The following is a 20,961-nucleotide window of genomic DNA, read 5'->3' as shown; positions in this document are numbered from 1 at the left end:
TGCCTGTCTCTGGGTGTATGTAACATCTTCTGTTTCAGCCTCTTTTCTGCCCAACAGGTATCTTTTTGTTAAGTAGTTATGTACCTGTTGATATGAATTGGGGCCATCGTTGCAGTGTTGTGAGACTTTGAATGTAGACATAACCTTGACATAGCCTTCCTCCTTAAATTGAAGAAATTCAGAAACCTTGGTCTGCAAATTTATTATTTTTATTGTCTGTAAGTAACTTGTCCGACAGGGCAGTTTGGTGTTGTGGACCCTGTGTTGAGAAGGAATTTGACTGTGTCATTGGGCTCCACAATGGGGTATTTGCCCTATGGTGGGATTATTTTCAAACTGGCTCAACCTGTGAGCAAATGCTCTGATTCACCCTTCTTTAAATCACCACAAGTGGAAGCTTCAACCAGAAGTTATGACATGATCTTCTTAACTTTCCAAAGTCTATGTATGGGTCTTTTGCCATTCCCAGAACAGGAAGTGTTCTTGATTTTCTACCAAGCTCTTCTCTCTGATTGGCTCCTTAGGGGATGCTTTCAGGCTAAGTTGGTCACGGGGCCTGTTGTACATCTTTCCACCAATTCCCCCAATTCTCCTTTTATCAAGAGTCATGCAGAAGGTGCAGGAAGATAAAGCACAACTGATCCCGATTGTGCCAGACTCGGCTAGGACGATTTGGTATACCAATGTGTTGGCATTCAGCATTCTTCCTCTTTCACACAGAGTTGAAGTGCTCTTACAGCACGAGGATCATATCCACTACCCCTAGTCCCAAATCCTGCAGTAGCACACATAAAGTTTGAGCAAAGCCAGCTAGAGTTCTTTTGCCTGCCATCTGAAGATGTGGGTGTGATCATGGCTGCTTACCACAAAATCCATTTATGTGAATCCCTGCAACAAGTTTCTTCAGTGAGTGGTATGAGTTGGAAGGGCTGAAATAATTCCAGTCATGCCTTTCTGATGCTCTGCATTTTGCATTGTCTCTTGCACAGCAGGTCCTAGCTCTATGTACAGTAAAAGGTTATTTTGCTACCCTTTCTGCTTTCATGTATCTCCCTACGAAACATGTTCTGTTTAAGTCACCACTAGTGGTGCATTATATGAATGGTTTACTATATATGTTCCCTCCCACACCATGCATGGTTCCTCTTTGAGGCCCATTTTAGCCGATGCACAGTTGTCCAGTTCGCTTTCTCTTTTCATGGGGGCAAAGACTTCGTCCTGGAGCATCTGAGAACTTGAGGCCCATTTAGTTCAACAACCATTCAGGGTTTTCTATCTGGATAAGTCGTTTTTTCACACCTACCCAACTTCACACCCTAAGTGGCATCTTCATTTCACATGAGCCAGCCAATTACACTAGTATGTCTTAACTTCTTCTTATCTCACCCATTGGGCTTTCAAGTGTGCTGGATCCTCCTTCATGCACAAACCTGACAGGATAGAGTAGTTGATGACTTCTTTGTGGGTAAAGGTGGACAAGGCCGTGAGCACATGCCCCATTTCGTGTTGGTTTACTTTTAGCATTAGGGTCTGCTCTGCCTTGTTCAAGAGAGACCCTCCAGCTAGCATTCTTTCCTACTCCACTAAAGACTTGGTGGCAACATAGTCATCCTCGCATATATTTGCTAAACATTCATACCTCGAAACCTAATCCTGCAGTGGTGGGCACTTTGTAAAGGCATTGTTGCATGTCTTTCTTTGTTAACCAACACTACTCAGTCCTACCTTCAGCTGAGTATTACTTTGAGATTCATTCATAACATGAGAAATCTGTGGAAAGACGTATCTATCAGACGAAAAATTTACTGACCTTTAGTAACAATGTTTCTCCAGTATTGAATCTTTCATAGATTCAAGCATGTGAATCTATGAAAGATAGCAATACTGGAGAACCACAGTGTACAGGTAAGTAACTTATTTATACAGAGCATCTGTGGGTGTAGATATACATGCTTTGCATACCACTGCCATTTAGTGTTGGGCCCTGATGTTTTCAGCTATTTTTCTTTGAAAATGCTTTTGAGTCACTCGACCTGTTGTGACTCCACCTTTGGTCCACAATGCATCAGGACTATGACTACACCTCTGATTGTTTTATTCTGCCATTGTATTTGAGTCTTAGCTCCATGACCATTGAGCTTTTCACTTAGAACTTCGGGCTGACTTTTTCAAATTTGACTCCAGCAAAGAAAGCAATTGCTGACTTCTCCAGCACCAGCTGGTAGGACCTTTTGTCTTCGGCTGAGTATGCACCTGGAGACTTCTCACCAGACCGTGACTGAAGACCCATTGCTTAGACTGATATGAACTGGCCATCAAAGAACCTCAGGTCATGTTACAGAGAATAACGGTGGGTATTAGAGAACAACCCACTTTCCAATTACCCCTTAGATGCAACATGAGGTACTCTGGTCAAAGCAGCACAGGTTATGTAACCTGTGCTTGTGCCCCCAAGCACATCAAGGCCTCCCGCTCTACTTGCAAAGCATTCTACTGTCAGAAACCCTTTTGTACCAAAGGGATAGGTGCTGGTTGGTTCACAAGATGTAGCATCAACCGTCTTCCTATATCCCCAACAGCTTTCGGCAAGTAGACATCTACTGCACCCAGCGAGAAAAAAGCAGGCCCATTGGTACTGCCAGCCATATAAGGGGGAGAAAGTCCAGATGTGTTGGCTTCCAAAGTAGAGCATGAAGAAGCAGCACCTCCAGCCCTAAAGTCTTCGGCACTGAAGACCAAAACCACGCCCAATGTCAATCTTCCACAGATGGAACAAGGTCAATCTCAGTCTGGACAACCGCACAAGCGTCCTCAAGTCAAGGCAGAGCAATACTCTAGGGAGTGTTGGTCTTTGAGTCCGAAGCACAATTTGAAGAGGCATTGACCTTCAGGTCCCGGTCTGCCAGCAGCAACTGCTTGATCCGAGAGCCAGCTTTGATGCCAAGCAACCTAGAAACAATATTTGCCAAGTCACAACACCCACCACCTACTCCTTTTCCCTGAGGTGCTGAAAAGCCAATCTTGGCACTGAAGTTGCCAGCAAAAGCTCCAGCCAAACAAGTCCCGAGGACAGCACTTTGAGAACCCTTGATACCGAAATCTGAGTTGAGCATGGGACAGCGCATGCTTTAGCTCCAGACTCTAAGCAGCAGAAAATCTATATCTACTCTTGGCGGGGAAGATTCTTACAAGGGTTCCTTCATAAGAATTGCCTGACACACCCATCAGGTGACACACCCATCAGGACCACTAAAGAAAGGAGCCTTGCCTTCGAGGAAGAGCGGTCCTTTGAGCTAACCCCCCTAACCCTCCATCCCCGCCCCCCCCCCCCCCCCCATTTAAAAAAGGTTTAAGAACAGGGTCACCAGCCCAGCATTGTTGGAATGGGTGAATACGATGCCAATGAATACCATGATATGTGCAGGCCCGACAGCGGCAATGACAATAAATGCTATATCAACGTATACCATAATCTGTGTCTGCATAACAATGTCAATACAAATGAATGCAATGTCAACATATGCCATAACCTGTGCCCACATAATGTCAATACCCATAAATGCAATGTCAATGTATGCCATAATCAATGCCTGCACAACAGTGTTGATACAGGCAGCAACATTGTCAATGTGTGCCATAATCCATGCACAAATCACAATGTTGTTACCAGTAGAAACAATGTTGACGTACTCTGTGACCTAGGCATACATAACTGTGTCAATATCAGTAAAGACAATGTTGATGTACACTATGACAACTGTACGCACAATGTTGAGAACTTCGATAAAAACGATGCCAGTGACTGCCATATTATTTTCAGGACTTCCAATAAACTCGTATCATTGCTGTCGGATTCACCCAAGGTGACCTCCCTATCAACCCCGAGTCAGAGATACGTGGTCAGGCATGTCCTGCGACCCATGCCTATCGAAAGACAAGTCAAAGGTGGGATCTCTCTTAACTCGAAGACAGGCGCGCACCCATGGAATACCATGATCAATCTCACAGATAGATAGTTGCACCACAAACAAGTCCAAGGAAATTGGCCCCAATAAAACACGTTTGGCCAAAGGCTCACATTCCCCAAAAATACCTCAAAGCTAGATACCACTTGTAGATAGAAACACTCAGCCAATCAGGACACAACATTCACACCACACGTAGGGATCACTCGCTTCTCATGCGGGACATTGGGACACATACACACTGCTCACACTAGCTCTCCCCGAGGTTGAGAGCCATCTGTGTCCTTAGATTTGATCAGTTGATTTATGACTGAGATGCTTTTTCAAAAATGCAGAAATTGTTTTATTGTACCTCAGAAGATGTATATATTATCAGCCAAAACTCTGTACACCGAGAGACTTTCCTCAGCCGCTGCGTTTAATTAATCCAACTTCTTCCTGTGTTGCAAAACGCCTCTTGTCCTTTCATTTGTTTTATAATGTAAATTCATATCCATGGAGCATTTTGGCGAGCCAGCCAGGAGAGATTGGTTTATTGAGTCCGATTGCTTCCGGAGGACAAGGACCCCTGCCCGAACTGTTTCACATCTGCGCAAACAAGATCGGTGTGCAGACGCCATAATTGATTAGAGGTTTTGCTAAATCCACGCAGCGGAGGTCTGTCCAGAGACCGCCGTCACAAGGGTAAGAGACTACATCTGATCTTTAGTCCCATCATGTGGCATGAGGCAAACTACAACAAGCGCATAGATAATTTTATTCCCTTATCAGCATGCTAGAGAAAGGTAAAGGTAGCTATAGTTTTTTTTTTGTTTTGCGTGCACAGTTGGACTTGACATAACTGTATACCCCTGACTTTTGGTGTGTTATATATGGTTACTTTTTGGCTTGAACAGTTGGGCGTAACACAACAGTACACCCATGACCCTTGATGTGTTATATAGGGATACTCTTTTTAGCTTGAACAGTTAGGCGTGACACTACACTACACCCCAAATACTTGGTGTGTTATATAGGGTCACCTCCCCAATCTTACTTTTTTGTCAAATTAGTTTTCTTAGAGACTACTGGGGTTTCTTGACATTGGGAGGTTCTCAAAGAATTTAAAAGGTGAATGTTTGCCCTTGGACCTCTGGGCATCAGGAAGTCGGTCCACACTACCTCTGGGTGTAATATAAGGTGTAATTCGGAACCTTAGAGAAAAGTCAGACGTTGGTGAAATAAGGTCTCACTTGTGTCTGGCCACAGAGGGTTGATAGTTGTCAGGTTATTCCTTTTTCCGCTCAAAGTACTGTTATCTTTGTCCACTGAGCTGATAGTGACAGTCTATCAAGCTCACTTAGCTCTGCGTATTACACAGAGCATCTCCTCTCCTCTGGTTGTAGGCGCTAGTTAGGGGGTTAAGGTTTTTTGGGCAAAGTAATAACTTTTTCTGTCAATCTTTTTCTCTCTTAGTCTATTTTAGATTTTTCCATTTTATGCATTTATTGATGTTGTGGTGCTGTTATATTTTGCAATATGCTGCATGTTTAAAAGTTACGTCATGTTAGTAAGACTATATTTTATGAAATGATAATCATTTCTTATCCAGATCAGAATTTAACGTTTGCTAGTTCTCTGCTACAAATCAACTCGTACGGCTCTGAACTAACAATTGCATTCTGTTGCAAGTTGTTACTATTTCACTGCATTTGTCTTTGTTTATTGCTAAATGTCGTTTTTCCCATGCATCTATTTTTATACAGCTCGTAATCAGTAGATTGTTTTCAGTACCTCCCGTGTACACTCTTCTCCAAAATTAAAGTAGAATTTGTAATTATTTAAAGAATCTCGAGGCAATCCTGATCTGCAGAATTCGTAAAACAAGTTCCCTGATCTATTATGGAGATTTTACTAAGCCACATGCAAGCGATGTTTCCCACCCAGGATAGGAACTTAGAGAAACACTGCTGCGAGTGAGACGTCCATACCAAAGCCCACGCATTTCCCTGGCCTGAGGGGGGAATGTTCAACAAAAACACCACAGAACATATCTGGACTCACAATCAGACCAGGTATACAGGACATAAGAAGGTTAAGCTGGGGGCCCTACTAGAACAGTGGGCCATCTCGATGGTGGCCCCAGCCTACAAGACTATCCGCCAGCCTGTAAGTAAGGCATCTGCACCACCCTCACCGTATACCAGGAGGGATGTGCTTTAGCTGATGCCGGTTATCCCCGTCGCCGCTGCACTAGATTACACAAATCCACCAGTCAAGGAGGCTGCTGGACCTCCTCTGGGGCAGCAAGCCGCCAGTCGGGGAAAAAGATCACAGGTCCCACCAGCCCGGACGCAGTCAGCCCTGGTTCAGTTCAGTACCAGGCCCCCTCAGATTCGACCCCTCACCCATTGATTGAGACCCATCAGGTCCGAGCCGAACAGGGAGCACATACTCCTGAACGCCCCATCAGGCGCCATAAGGTCAGAGGAAGGTTTGTGGCTCTCCTGGAAGGTGATTCCACCGGTGGAGAGGCAGAAAGGAGCGCCAGTCCTGCAATGTCCGACTCCAAAGGGGGAACCATGGGCTACTCTACCCAGGCAGGCCTACGGCACAGAGGAAGCATCAGGGAGTGAAGTTGAGGCCAAGACATTGCTTAGAAGAACAGCACGTAGCCCTGAGAGAAAGAGGAAACCCAGGTTGGAGTTAGAGGAAAGGCGAGAGTTAAGGAGAGAGAGAGAGTGCTTGCCTGGGAAGCCTAGCAAGGAGGGTAAACAACTCACAATCCCCCGGAGGACACAGGAGCTAGGCCTCGGGCCCCACATAGAGAAGAGCCCAGGGATGAGTTGGGAGAAAGGCCCCTAACCAAGTCACACACACCACTTGGGCGTAGGAGAAGAGCTGACCAGGAAATAAGTAGCGAGGAAAGCCTGACAGGGACACAATTAAGACACAGAAGGAACAGCATGGCGCCTTAATACATGCACGAGGAGAGCGACAATGAGGACGCCTGCCGCTTCCCCCGAACGCGCCGGTCAGGAAGGCCAACCCCTAGAGAGACAGTATTCAGAGAACAAGGCAAGACCTTCGCGTGATCTTTTTCTCATCCACTGACCTGATGGACCGAAAGGAAGGGCCACCAGTATGATCATCCCTGGCCAGAGGAGGGATCCTATGAACCAGAGGACATGGTCATTGTGGTGGACTGCTTTCAGCATGGAGGGAGAGATCCGAAAAGGAACTACCCCTACATGCAGGAGTGCCTGGGATGATGGGAGCGCTTTGTCGCGGAGAAATCGATAGAGCTGCTCCGAGCCAGGATTTGTCACCTACTGCAGAAAGATGCAGCAGGAACCATCTACGTGCCTTGGACAAAGAAGGGATCAGAAATAAACTAACCCCATTGATGGACGGGGTAGGAAAATGGATCCATGATTTGAAAAGAACACCACGGGTATAAACTTAACTATAAGTGACATCAAAAGTCTGCTCAGCAGCCTCATTGGGGAGCAGAAAGACACAGTTTTCTCCCGAGCCCGCATTCCCGCAGTCAAGCTTATCAACATCAAGCATGATGGGCTGCATTTAACTCATTCAGATACCAGATCTGGATGGCTCTAAGGGATGTATTTCTTGACTGGCCAGACCTAGGAGGACTGATGACAGAGAGCATGAAGCCTGGGGGACCATGACTGAATTCCTAGACAGGATGAGAGAACAATGGGAGCAGGAGGCAGGACAGCCCTGGACCGACACGGGTCCTTGTTTGCATTCTTCTACAACATCCTCAAGAGGGGAATACCCACTGAGATCCAGACCAGATTAGATAGTGTATTAGGACTTGACACCAAACCTTGATGGGAAATACAGGCCCACATACTACACTATTACCAGAAGAGACAGAAGAACAGGGAGAAGCAGGAACAGTCCCAGAAGGCCACCACCAAACTGGCCATCATAGGCTGAAATAGACCACCCTGGAGGGGACTGCATTAGCCGGGAACACCCAGATGGCACCCATCTCAAGGGGAGGGCTGCTTACGGACCCCAGACCCTATACACCCAGTCCTAGTGCTACTACTGTCACAGAATATGCCACATGGCTAACCAGTGCTGTCTAAAAATGTCCAAAGCCAGTCTTCAGGACGGCCATGCTATGTCGACCGGGAATCCACACTAGAATTTACCATCCAGGTGCCAGCGGGGGCCTAGGCCCCGCACTGCTGTGGATCCCCTGGAGAGGGGTTGGCTGGCTGCGCCCCCAGGGGAAGGTCAGTCTGACAAGGGAGCAGAGTGACCCCCAAGGGTACATAGAAGCAGGCACCCAGGTCCCTTTGCCCAAGTCACTAGGGCACACCCCCGATTGAAAGGGCTTCATTCTTTTTCAAGGCTTTGTCCGAATGGAGGCCCTCTTTAGTTTCAAAATTAGGCAAATGCTCCAGAATCAGCATCGGGAGCCGGGTTTCTCAACACGCAGAGGGCAGCGATGGCAGCAATATCCTTAAAACTCCAAAGAAATCTATCTCAAATGACCCCTGTCCATAGGAAAACCCATCGAATTCATTAGCGTCACCTCCATCAAGCCGAGCACATGAAGTCCCAACGAGACCACTGACTGTGGCCAAAAAAACACGGCAAACAAACACTGTTCCAGCCATTTCCCAGCAGACTCCTCCGGGGGTCCACACATGACCTTTCAACCACTTCATGTATCTTTTGTTAAAATTAGCAACGCCCAAAAACAGAGGTAACTATCCACCAGGACCCACACAAGGCAGCCTAAAAACAGCCCAAAGATTCTTGACCCTTCCAGAAGAAGGGCGTAACCCAGTAACTCAGCCTAATTAGAGTAAAACCTCGTTCCACGCCACGGTGTGGAGATCCAAGGAACGCACGTGTCAATGGAAACATTAGCCTAACATTCAAACTTCCACTTTCCCTCACAATTGCACGCAGCACATGCAGGTCAAAAGGACACCCCTGCACTGATCAAAACACCACACCCTTAAATGGAGCAGCCCACAGGAAAAGAGTACTGTCCCCACCGTAGCTTGGAGAAGGGGGAACCCAAAATACAACGAGCATTCAAACAGTTTTAAAATCACCATCCTCCTAAAATCTTAGCACTGCCTTTTAAGTACCCCATTAAGAAAATGATGTAACAGTTAAAACATTGAGCGCATTGGTAAAATGTAAATGCAGGTATTTTTCAGACAACTGCCTAACAATGTGTTTTTTCCATGCTAACCTCCAACCCGCAGCTCTTATCCTTCAGAAAACTGAAAGTGCACCAATACTGCCGCCGCCTGCAATCCCACCGATCAAAGCTTTCAAAAAGACTTTTCATCACATGACCAATCTCTCAAGTAATACAGACTACAAATTTACTTTTGCAACAACCTTTTGAGACACATTTTTTTTGCACTACATCAAGACAAAACACCTCTGGGTTCCCAGACAACAGACACCTCACCTGATGATGACCCTCATGCCTACTAATGTTTAGTATTTTTGTATTTCTGTACACGCTGTATTTAACCGGAGTGCTCTCGAGCCCCTCCGTAGCTAGACGTATACCTAATCTCGTAAACTCTACTTCTACATTTTTTGCAGTGCATGCGCAGAGACCTTTCTCTCCTCACATACACCTTCACTGAATCAAACACTTGTATTCCTCACGCACTACACAGTGCACTTCTGACCAACACCTGGTACCAACACATGACCCCCGTAGGCACTCAAACTACAAACAGATCATGTTATATATGCTCACTGATACCCCACGCCATAGGTGCAGACAGGCTTTTCCTATCCCAGGAGATAGCCCCTGTAAGAGCAAAATGCCTCGTCTGTCTGTTCCTATGTAGGATCAGGGCAAATATCCAACCCAATAAAGTAGAACCCTGTAGGACAATAGTAAACCTCACACAGTATGATACCAACCCCACAGCACTGTATCTCTTCATCAAAGCTAGCAGCATCCAATCAAGGTAGGCAGGGTGCGCAGAAGGGGCATAATAGGGGATGACACTGTTTGGCCATAGGACTTCGTAGAAAAGAGGTTCCTAGAGGAAGCAAGACCACAGCACCAGTGCACAACTAAGTCCACTCTGCCACTGTCTGCGGTCCCAGGGTGGTCTTTAACATCTTTGGGGCCATCTTCTTTAATGACAAGTAGACCCCGTACATGGAATTCATGTGCAGGTCTGCTCACCCTTTTCACACAGGAGAAATGAGTCCTATGAGAGGGTGGTCCAATGCTAGCATAGACACACCATGCCAGGAAATTTGGCATAGCGCGATTAATAGATACACATGGTTGGAGGGGAAAGGCGACCCTTAATTTTACGGAAACTTACACTGTACTCTTTGTGTTTCAGAGGCAAAGGAACCATACCATTGGGCAATAATAAAAACTGCTGCATTATACTGCACTTACTGGACCTGCAATGGGGGGGGTGGGCACCTCCACGTTGATTGATTTCCACTGGCAATGCCATGACCTTACCTACACCCCGCACGTCCCTGGATGGCGGGGCCTCTGCACCCTCGTGACCCAACGCACCCCAACCCTAGTCATTCCTGGACAAGATCTGTCTTAGTTGTCTGAACATCCGTTACAAATGAAAACAGCTCTGTTGCATCAGTCTCGAAGGACAAGAACTGCTGATTATTTTGGCTGGGCTTAGTACAAGGACATTACAGAAGAATTTAGACTGTTCACAGAGACTCAAGTAAACGCCGGAGGGGCATTACCCTTCTTCACCATGCAAAGAAAGGCAAACACCCACTGGTTGCAAATAACCAGGTTGTAAAGCTCCTCACCACCTGCCCTAAAAAATACACTACAGCCGATCTCTCAGTAATCCAAAGGGGTGCACAGTACCACGGCATGAATATGCATGTGGAAGATGACTTCATAATGGAAACACTTTCCTAAACTGAGAGGCTAGTACTGTATCTCTCTGTGCTTAGGGCATGTTAAAATCTGCCACTGAAAGATTTGCAGGAACCAGTGAAGGATAGGATAGTTACTCCACAAGTGAAGAAGAAGTTCAAACCAGCCCCTGATGATGAGACCAAGTACCACCTGACTCCTTATAGTCCATGTAGCAAGAAGGTTCAGGCAACTGAAGATCCCCCACCCCCAAAGTTGCCAACTTTCACAGATAAGGAGAGCAAAAGGATTGATGCAGCAGGCAAGCGTATAGTGGTGGTGAACATTTTTGTTGGCGTGCTCCCGGTATGACCATCATCAGTGGAAGGAAATTATGGAGCTCATTAAACCTCTCCTTACCGAGGTCCGCATAAAAAGGGGCCAAGGCCTAATAGGAGAGGGTATTGTCATATCAAATGCAAACATAAAATGCTCTTTGGATGCTGGGGACACCGCTTCTCTGGGCATAATGAATGAGGGTTTTTATATAGCACAACAGCTACCCAGAAAAGACATTGCAGTGCTTCATAAATAACATTTTTTGTAGATGTCCAATAGGATGAAACCATCCGCCTTTCTTAATATGATGGACTTTTAGCAAAAGCACATTGGAAGATCTCAGATCTCTAGTTGGACGATGGTGAATGGAACCTCTCAATCAGGTATTTTGGACCCTACTTGACATTAATTCGATGTATCATGATTAGAGTTTTGAATTTGATTTATATAGTGGAATCCATTGAAGAGATTTATGGTGTGATTATATTGCCTGATGTAAAAAGGCGTCTCTGGCCATCTAAGGAAACATCCTGTTAGCTATCTGCAAAGCTGCCACTTGTTCAACTCAACACACATTTACTAAACAGTACTATGTGGACGTTCAGGCCCGCCAGCAGGCTTCACTTGACCAGACTGCATTGAGAACTGTGTTCCAAACATCTTCGTCAGCTGTTCGCTAGCCTCCACTTTTGGGAGAAACTGCTTTGCAGTCCATGCAGAGAATGTGCATCTACAGCTACACACTCTACAAACAGAAAATGTTACCCTGTAACCATCTGCTTTAGGCATATAGTGCTGTAGATTCACATGCACCCATCCTTCTCCCGATATGCCAGCGATGATCATAGATGTTTTTTTCCTTTCAACTTCTTTAGATTCTACAGTTTACACTCTATTTTTCTTTGACACTACACTCCATTAACACCATTCACCTGCTATGTGGAATAGTAATCTGAGGTGGGGTCGTTTTGTTTGGTGCATTGTAGACAGAGTGTGGAGTCACAATAGGTCTTGTGACTATAAAACACGTTTAAAACACGTTTGAAGAAAAAAAAGTTGCAAACGTCCAAGACCAACAGTAGATGGCAGGAATATGCAGAGCATGTTAATCTACCATTCTACAAGCAGATAGTTACATGGTAAGTGAAATGTATTTCCGGTGCATACATTATCTTACTGCAGATTCCTCACTACACTCCCTTCTCAGCTGATAGGTTAGCGTAGTTATTAATAGGATCCGTTGCTATTATTGATGTTTTATTTTCCTCTCCGTGTGTTTTGATGTGGGGAAAAAAGTTCTAGTAACTCTTGTGGATGCTCTGGTTGGTGCCTGTAGGCATATTCTTAAGCTGTGTAACCTGGAACAGAATAATGTAATCACCAGAGATATTACATGGAATAAGCAACATTTTTTCTTTGGTTTTGGTTATGAATTTCAAAGGTGGGCCTCTGTTTTCCGGCATATTATTTCTTCTGATGGATACTAATCGCACATTCTACATCTTTAGAATATACCCAGGCTCCAGAGTGCATCTGTAGAATTTCAACAGCAGTGCTTCCAGGCACCATCGGTTACCATCGTGTGGCTCAGCATAGGCTTCATACCACCCCAGACGTAATGGAATAGAGTTACCCCTTCGCTCTGTTGCCTCTTCCTTTTTTTTCCTCGCCTTCCGTTGCGGATATGGAGTCCACACCCAAAGTTGGTTGTTCTTTCAAGGAATCCAACATTTTCAGATGCTTCGATAGAGAGTTGTGTCCCATCCAAGACCTACAGGCTTCAAAGCATGCTGAGACAGCAGGATGCAGATATGTGTCTTGGTGAATGGCCTCCGGTCACAACTCCAAGCCATGCAGCATGTGGGCCCTTGTGCACTTTAAAGGCACTATGGGACAAGGAAGGAGAAGCTTTACATCGCTGAACACAAGAAGAGCTCATGGTCGAATTTCAGATTTTGTTCCTGCTCCAAGTAGCGGGCCTACTCTTGGTCCTAGTTAACAAGGCCAGTCCCGTGGACAATCAGCTTTCCTCTCTAAGTGTTTGAACAAGTCAAAGTACAAACTAAAACGTAAGAAAATAAGTAGGACTCAACCATATCGTAACAGTCTGGCTTGAAAGTGAAGGCAAAAGGTTTCAAAATAAACATCTCCCTCCCTTGAAGTCCCTAGTTTTGGAACAGATTCTTCAGCAGGTCCCAGTGCTATCATTGCTCCCCAGGCGTCGTCGACCCACAGCAGATATTGGCCTTTAAAGAGACCGTGATGCATATTTTTGGTGCGAGTATGGCTCTGTGTCGTGCCTCCGGGCTCTAAAGAGACACAGGTCTCAAATTGGGTTATCGCCAGCACTCTATCCCCAGATGTCGAATGTCCCCTGTGGACCTGTTACCAGGACTTGCAAAGTACAGACTTCCTTTGCAGCCCCAAGATCAACATCAGTTTCTGTAGCACCAACTCCACTGATGCAGGTCAAAGATCTGGTGCTGACCCTTATGTCAGACCCCAACATCAGCATGAGCAAAGCCGATGTGGTGTAATGAAATCACAAAAGTGCATCCAGTAATTATGGAGCCTAACTTTAGTCTGGTGCCTCTGCCTCGATGCACCTTTCAGCATCGGATCCATTCTCTTTTTGGCTCTGACTCTGACCATATAAAAGAGACACACAGGGTCCCCTAGCACAATGATGACGACGAGGAGGAAGAGGATGAAGGCTTACTCCCTGTTCACTATACCAATAATGGAACTTGGATTTACAAACTGCTTAAGGGTTAGACAACACTACCGAAACAGAGCTTGCCTCACCACATTGGCAAATGCTCATGCCTCATTTGCAGCAGTGGTCCGAGGGCAGCAGAGGTACTAGATCTGCAGTTGCCCTCCCTTGAGAAAAAACAAAAGTCCTAACACAAATCCTCCAACTAGGGCCATCAGTGACATCAAATGCACTTCTGAAGAGATGCATTCTGGCTGGAGTCGAATGAGGGATTCCTGTATGCCTTCCCACCGATACCCCGCCTGCTTCAGGGTCTGAAAAAGATCAGAAAAAGACTGCGTTTCAGTCATCTTAATTGCTCCGGATTGGGCCAAGAGAGTATTGTACCCACAGCTTCTGAACCTAAACGTTTGCCCTCCAATCAGGCTTCTACTTTGGGTGGACCTCCTGTCTCACTAGCAAGGCAACTGCTGGATCTGAATCTCTATAACTTACATTTCCATGCTTGATGACTGAACGTGCTTGAGCTGCCAACAGATGTGGTGGATTCTTGCTACTAGAAGCCCTTCCATGAAGTCCATCTAGTTGGATGCTGGGACAAATCTGTTGCCTGGTGTGATGCCTGAGACACCGACGCCTTGCAAGCCAGCCTTTTTTATGTTCTTTTGTTTGTTCTTTCCGCTGCCCAACCAGGCCTTGCAGTGGGCATAGAGAAAGGTTACTTATCGACCCTTTTGGCCTTTCAGTTTGCCAGTACAACCATCCTTGTTTAAGCAACCTTTGTGATTCGTTTTATTAAAGGTTTGATATATATGTTTCCTCCCAAACCATTTGTGAAGCCCCAGTGACCTTAATCTGGTTTTGACATTCTTTTCGTGCACAACTTTTGAGCCTATGTACAACTGTTGCTTAAGGCTCTTGATGATGAAACAGTCTTCCTTATTGTTATCACGTCGGCTCGCCGTATGAGTGCGCTGCAGGCACTGTTGGTAAAATCACCCTCCTCTGCCTTTTTTGTAACCAATTTGGTGTTGAAGACCCAGACCAGTTTCCTCTCTAAGGTCATGGCACCATTACATGCTGCTCAAGTTATCACCTTGTCTGCATTTCTCAGGCTCATCCCTCTAAGGACGAGGAGGTGAAACTCCTTGATCCAAAGTAGGTGTTGGGCTTTTAGATCGACCAGACAAAAGATCTTTGATTGGATGATCAGCTGTTCATCAGCTTCTCAGGTGCAAAGAGGGGTAGGGCAATGCAGAAGAGGACCCGGTCAACAAGATAGTCCTCTGCATCAATATCTTCTATGCTCTGGACTAAAGCAGTCGCCTGAGAGCTGATTCCACCAGACCAAAAGTTGCTACTATGGCATTGGCGTGAGAGGTCCCCGTTCTTGATATCTGCTAAGCTCTTGCGTGGGCATGGTACATACATTCATTAAGCACTATTAACTTGATAGCAATATTCAATGAGAGGTTCACGTTGCTCACGTTTATGTCTGATTTTACACACCAGACTCTCTACCTTTGAGAAAAACTGATTTGGTATCTATTCTAAGGATAAGGAATCTGCAGCTTAGTAACATCCGTGAGATGGACAAGTTACATACCCTTGTTAGCACCCTTTTTAGTGAATGCACTATATAACTGAATATTCCTCTCACTGCCTTTACTACTCTCCTTTCTGTCTAGTAGCCTCCTTAAAATCTAAAAAGTTTCCAAGTTAGAGATCAGCACTGTGGGAGGGCAGGTCGGATAAACAGACGAGGAGGCTGTATGTAAGATGATAATGGTCGAGTTTTATTCAGGGCTGCGCTCAACGGGGTTGGGGATACGGAAAAGTGTTCAGTATCTTCTGCTTTCTCTCCTTTTTCTGCCCAGGCGTCTCTGTCGGTAAATTCCCCTCGGGATGGTTCTTCTTCTTTAACTGTGGTGTTTCCCCGGAGGCTCATGAGCATGGAAAGAAAAAGGAGCCAGTCAGTGTTCTGATATATGTCGAATTATGCTAGGATAGTTCCTTCACCAAACCCAGGAGTGATACGGTGTCTTTCAGGTCGGGAGGTGCAATTTGTGAGGTCAATCAACCAAGCAATGTATGTACAAGGAAGGAAGGGGACTTCAGTATGCATAGGGTTATCTAGGTCTTTTCTGGTCTCAGGGTTAACGCTACTACGCTGTGGCACAAAGGGGGGGGTCCATGCACAAGAAGTAGACGTTTCGAACGTGCCCTCGGTTTCCCTTGTCACCCCAACACCTCCCATCTCCCTTATCTTTAACCGCCCACTTTCTCCCCTCCCCGGTCCTGCACCACTCACCGGCTCCGCCGCAACTCTTCTCCCGAGTTGCGGCCGCTCTCCAGCCTCCTCCTGAGGTGTCCACCACTCCTCACACCACGTCTCGTCTTCTTCGTTCTCCTCGCCTTGGTTGTCTTCGGTTTCACCGTCTTCTTCGTTCTCCACGCTTCTTTCTCTCGTCGCCTCGTTCTCTGTATTCGTCCTTTCTCCGTCTTCTTCGCGCCTTCTGGTCCGTGATTGGTTCCTTTTCTTCTCGTTCTCGGGAGTACTTCCGGGTTCGTTCCCACCTCCTCTCGGGAACTGATGGAGTGCTTCCTGTAAGGGCGGCATACGGAAGGGATTGTTTATTTGACCAGGTACGGCTTGCCTGTTCTCCGGATTCTGGGTCCTAGTGCCGGTAGGTTTACGTTTAGGGTTGCGGATTACGGGCCATGGTGGAGAATCAGTCAGTCCTTCCTGACAAGCACATTATCACCAATACGTTTTCTACTCTCTGCGTCTGAGGGTACGGAAAGGGGTAAAGTAAATAAAGTGACGAGCGCAGGTGTGGCTCTTATATGCAGCCAGCTCTGTTCCGTCATATCCAGGGTGTTACGAAGCCTACACAGAGTCGCGCAACACTGCCTTCCGGAGGTTGTGAGAACTGCTGTTGACATTTTCTGGATTCAGTCCAGCGTCCGAGGATATTCTGAAGGTGAGGAATCTGCAGCTAGGCAGAGCATCCAACAGAAAGAGCTTTACTAAAGTAACCCAAGAAGAAGGAATTAAAAACTGATGTTTCAAAAAACGCTTTTCATTCGGACATGCTGCATCAGTAATCTTGGTTTCCTTGTTCACTGCTTTGTAGATGCTGTACTGTTTTATAAGCCAGTTTTTAAATTTGCGGTTGTGCATTTGCCTTCAATGTCTTTTGAGGCGTTCTGTTTCAGTCTTCTGTAACATTGCATCTGAGCTGACGCTGCCTCCTTGCAGTGTTTCCAGTATTGTGATTCTTTTAGTCAAACTGCTTTATCTAAGCCTAAGGGCTTGGAGAGTCATAGATGGAGTTGGTTAAGGGCATCAGCAGGTCCAGTGGATGCATAGAAGAGAATCTCTTTTCTAGAGACATATTACTATATCAGCACCTGAACTACAATGACTTCACTACCTCTACATACTGCTACACGGATAATGATTTATTGCCACTGTTAAGGTTAGGGTAAGTGTTAATGTAAGTTTATGGTTATGGTAATGGGTACATTGGGTTATGGTTGGATTTGGCTTAGGGTAGAGTGAGGGTTAGACATAGGTTAGGGGCAGGGTTTCAGTAAAAGACTTGGGTTAAGCTTATGGGGTGGATCTAGTTTAAAGTGTAGTATTAAAGTTTGGATTAGGTTTATTTGTAGGGTGGGATTATGATTAATGTAGGTTTTCTACAAATTCAGAGTTGTGGATGTAGAGGTTAATTACATTTTATACATACCTAGTCGAAGTATACTAGTAATAAGTAATGTATTGATTTTTTTGGTATTGTTAGGTTTATGTAGTGTCATTAGAGATAATGTATCCTCTACACTGCTGGTATAAGGAGTATGCAAAAACAACAGTTGATAGACAGAATGCAGAACAATGTCATACATTCACCCCAGTACAGAGATCTGGACCTAAATCCATCGTTTTTTTGTTCACCATGTCATCCCAGTTTGAACCCAGCCATATGCAAATCAGTCTTGACCCTGTGCCTCATGGGAACAGTCCAGCCCGAACTGCCAAGCCAGGTCCTCCCTGGACTGGAAACAAGCATCCTAGGACCGGTTTCGGAGTTTCGCCCCTCTTCAGCCAGGATAGCTTGATTCCAGTGGCATGGAGAGCACAAGTCCCACGTCTGCGCATACCCGTCCCACTCGGGGTGACAAATGCAAAAACAACAGTTGATGGACAGAATGCAGAACAATGTCATACAGTCACCCTAGTACAGAGATCTGGGCCTAAATCCATCGTTTTTTTGCACACCATGCCATTCCAGTTTGAACCCAGCCATATGCAAAGCAGTCTTGACCCTGGCCGACTCGGGGTGACAGATGCAAAAACAACAGTTGATGGACAGAATGCAGAACAATGTCATACATTAACCCCAGTACAGAGATCTGGGCCTAAATCCATCGTTTTTTTTGCTCACCATGCTGTTCCAGTTTGAACCCAGCTATATGCAAATCAGTCTTGACCCTGTGCCTCATGGGAACAGTCCGGGCCGAACGGCCAAGCCAAGTCCTCCCTGGACTGGAATCTAGCATCCTAGGACCGGTTTTGGGGTTTCACCCCTCTTCAGCCAGGATAGCTTGATTCCAGTCGAATGGAGAGCATGGGACCCACATTGGGGCATACCCTTCCCACTCGGGGTGACAAATGCAAAAACAACAGTTGATGGACAGAATGCAGAACAATGTCATACATTCACCCCAGTACAGAGATCTGGGCCTAAATCCATTGTTTTTTGCTCACCATGCCATTCCAGTTTGAACCCAGCCATATGCAAATCAGTCTTGACCCTGTGCCACTCGGGGTGACAAATGCAAAAACAACAGTTGATGGACAGAATGCAGAACAATGTCATACATTCACCCCAGTACAGAGATTTGGGCCTAAATCCATTGTTTTTTGCTCACCATGCCGTTCCAGTTTGATCCCAGCCATATGCAAATCAGTATTGACCCAGTGCCTCATGGGAACAGTCCAGCCCGAACTGCCAAGCCAGGTCCTCCCTGGACTGGAAACAAGCATCCTAGGACCGGTTTCGGGGTTTCACCCCTCTTCAGCTAGGATAGCTTGATTCCAGTGGCATGGAGAGCACGGGACCCACCCCGAGTGGGAATGGTATGCCCAGACGTGGGTCTCTTGCTTACAAAGCATGATATAAAGGTGCACAGCACTTTATGATTGGTTTTGTGCCACAAGCCTTACCTGTTGCACCACCTCATAAGCTTCTGCCACCTCCATTAATCATTCCTGCCTCACAACCAACTGCATCAGCTCTCTGCTCTTCCTAAATGTCTGATTTTTGCTGAGGGACGGGATGAAGAGGGTGAGGACAATAAAACAGCAGAGGGGAAAATTCAATAATGGTGAATATGACAACCAAAACAGCAATTAACTAGGAGACCCATCTTTTTCTGGGGTTCCTTATTGAGATTTGCTTGTACTGCCAGATGATGCTAGGCCAAAACCCACACAGAGGAACTCTACTCTGAATGACATAGGGCATTTTCAAGCCTTAGTGGAATCATCTAAAAAATTCCGACTCCTGATTGCTTCAACTGAGAAGTTATATTTCTTAATTGACTAGAAGGAAAAAAACAAGAAACTCCATTTAGGCTATTTCAATTCTTGACCATTTGTGGAAGGAGGGCCTCTACCACCTGAGGAATCCAACCTCCTCATCAGTGAATATGAACAAGCCTTGATAAGAAGAAATACAAGGCTCCGAACACATTGAGTCTCTTCAGTGACATTCAAGAAATTCTTCAATACCTTGTACTGGTCACCTGGATAAGGAGGGACACAAATGGGATAGGTAGGTAGCCAGAGAATCATCACCCTAGTGGCTGCTAGTGTCAGTGTTGCCAACTACTTAGCCTTTATCGCCAGATACGAACAACCGCTTTGACATGGCATTACTCTGCGTTCCATGACAAACTATCAGAGCTGCAAAAAGAACTATTGATGGACAGAATGCAGAACAATGTCATACATTCACCCCAGTACAGAGATCTGGGCCTAAATCCATTGTTTTTTTGCTCACCATGCCATTCCAGTTTGAACGCAGCATATGCAAATCAGTCTTGACCCTGTGCCTCATGGGAACAGTCCAGCCCGAACTCCCAAGCCAGGTCCTCCCTATCAGAGCTGGACAAAATACAAATCTGAAAGAAACACGTTAGGTATAGATTCCTTACCTTAGAATTACCCCCAGGCGTCAGACTGGATCCTGAAAGTTTTTCGTCAGCAGTAGCTCTCCGTGTTGGAAGGTGGCGTCGGTCGGCTCCGCATCCGTCGTTGGCGTCGTGTCGCCAGAATGACGTCGCGGTAGCTACTAAGCCGCTGTCCTTGCACGCTGACGTCAGTTCTTTCTTTTTCCGCACCAGCCAACACAGATCCGGGAAGAGCGGTACCTCAGTCATTTTTTGACTAACTTTTTCTCAACTTTTGTCTACATCTTTTTCGAGTCTTCGACTCCTAAGGTGCACGAGGGATTCCCGGCTTCAAGCAATGCGGTTCCTGTCATCGTATGATGTCGGTGACGGATCAGCACGCGTGTGTCTTTGTTTGCCTGGAGCGCGACCACGACCCCAAGTCGTGCTCCAACTGCTGGTCGATGGCGCCGAAGGCTTTGCGGGAATGGTCCCGAAAGCTGCTTGAGCACAGGCAGTCGACTCTGTGCCGTTCGAGGTCCCGGTCGCGACGGAGGTCGAGGGACCGGTCGCGGAGCCACCATCATTCCAGTTCCAAGTCTTTGAAGTATTCGCACTTGGGGTTGGGTAAGTCGAAGCATAAGAAGAAATCAAAGAAGCATCGTCGGTCTTCGACCGACGAGGGACGTGGGTGGTGCCCCTCCCGTGACTCTGTGCGCGGAGCCCGAAGAATCGACTCTGCGTTTCCCTCCTTTTCCGGGACCTGGAGCGACTCCCGCCCAGCTTCGTAGGTTCTACAAAGCGATGCACACCATCTTTGGGCGGGCCAAACCCACCGGCGCGCCTTTCGGGCCCCGTGGACTTGGTTGGGGGGCCTAGGCCTTCTCCGCCGGCGGCTCCGGCGCCGC

General features: G+C 46.3%; 1 protein-coding gene across 1 annotated transcript in view; it reads left to right on the top strand.

The window, feature by feature from the left end:
- The window catches only part of LOC146857451 (protein argonaute-3), a 1,089,759-nt gene that overhangs the window by 774,930 nt on the left and 293,868 nt on the right, over nucleotides 1-20,961 (top strand). The window lies entirely within an intron of this gene.

Source organism: Triturus cristatus, chromosome 3_2, assembly GCF_964204655.1.
Source record: "Triturus cristatus chromosome 3_2, aTriCri1.1, whole genome shotgun sequence".
NCBI classification, from domain to species: Eukaryota; Metazoa; Chordata; class Amphibia; order Caudata; family Salamandridae; genus Triturus; species Triturus cristatus.
The sequence above is the reverse complement of the archived record's forward strand: the minus strand, read 5'-3'. Positions and strand labels throughout refer to the sequence as shown.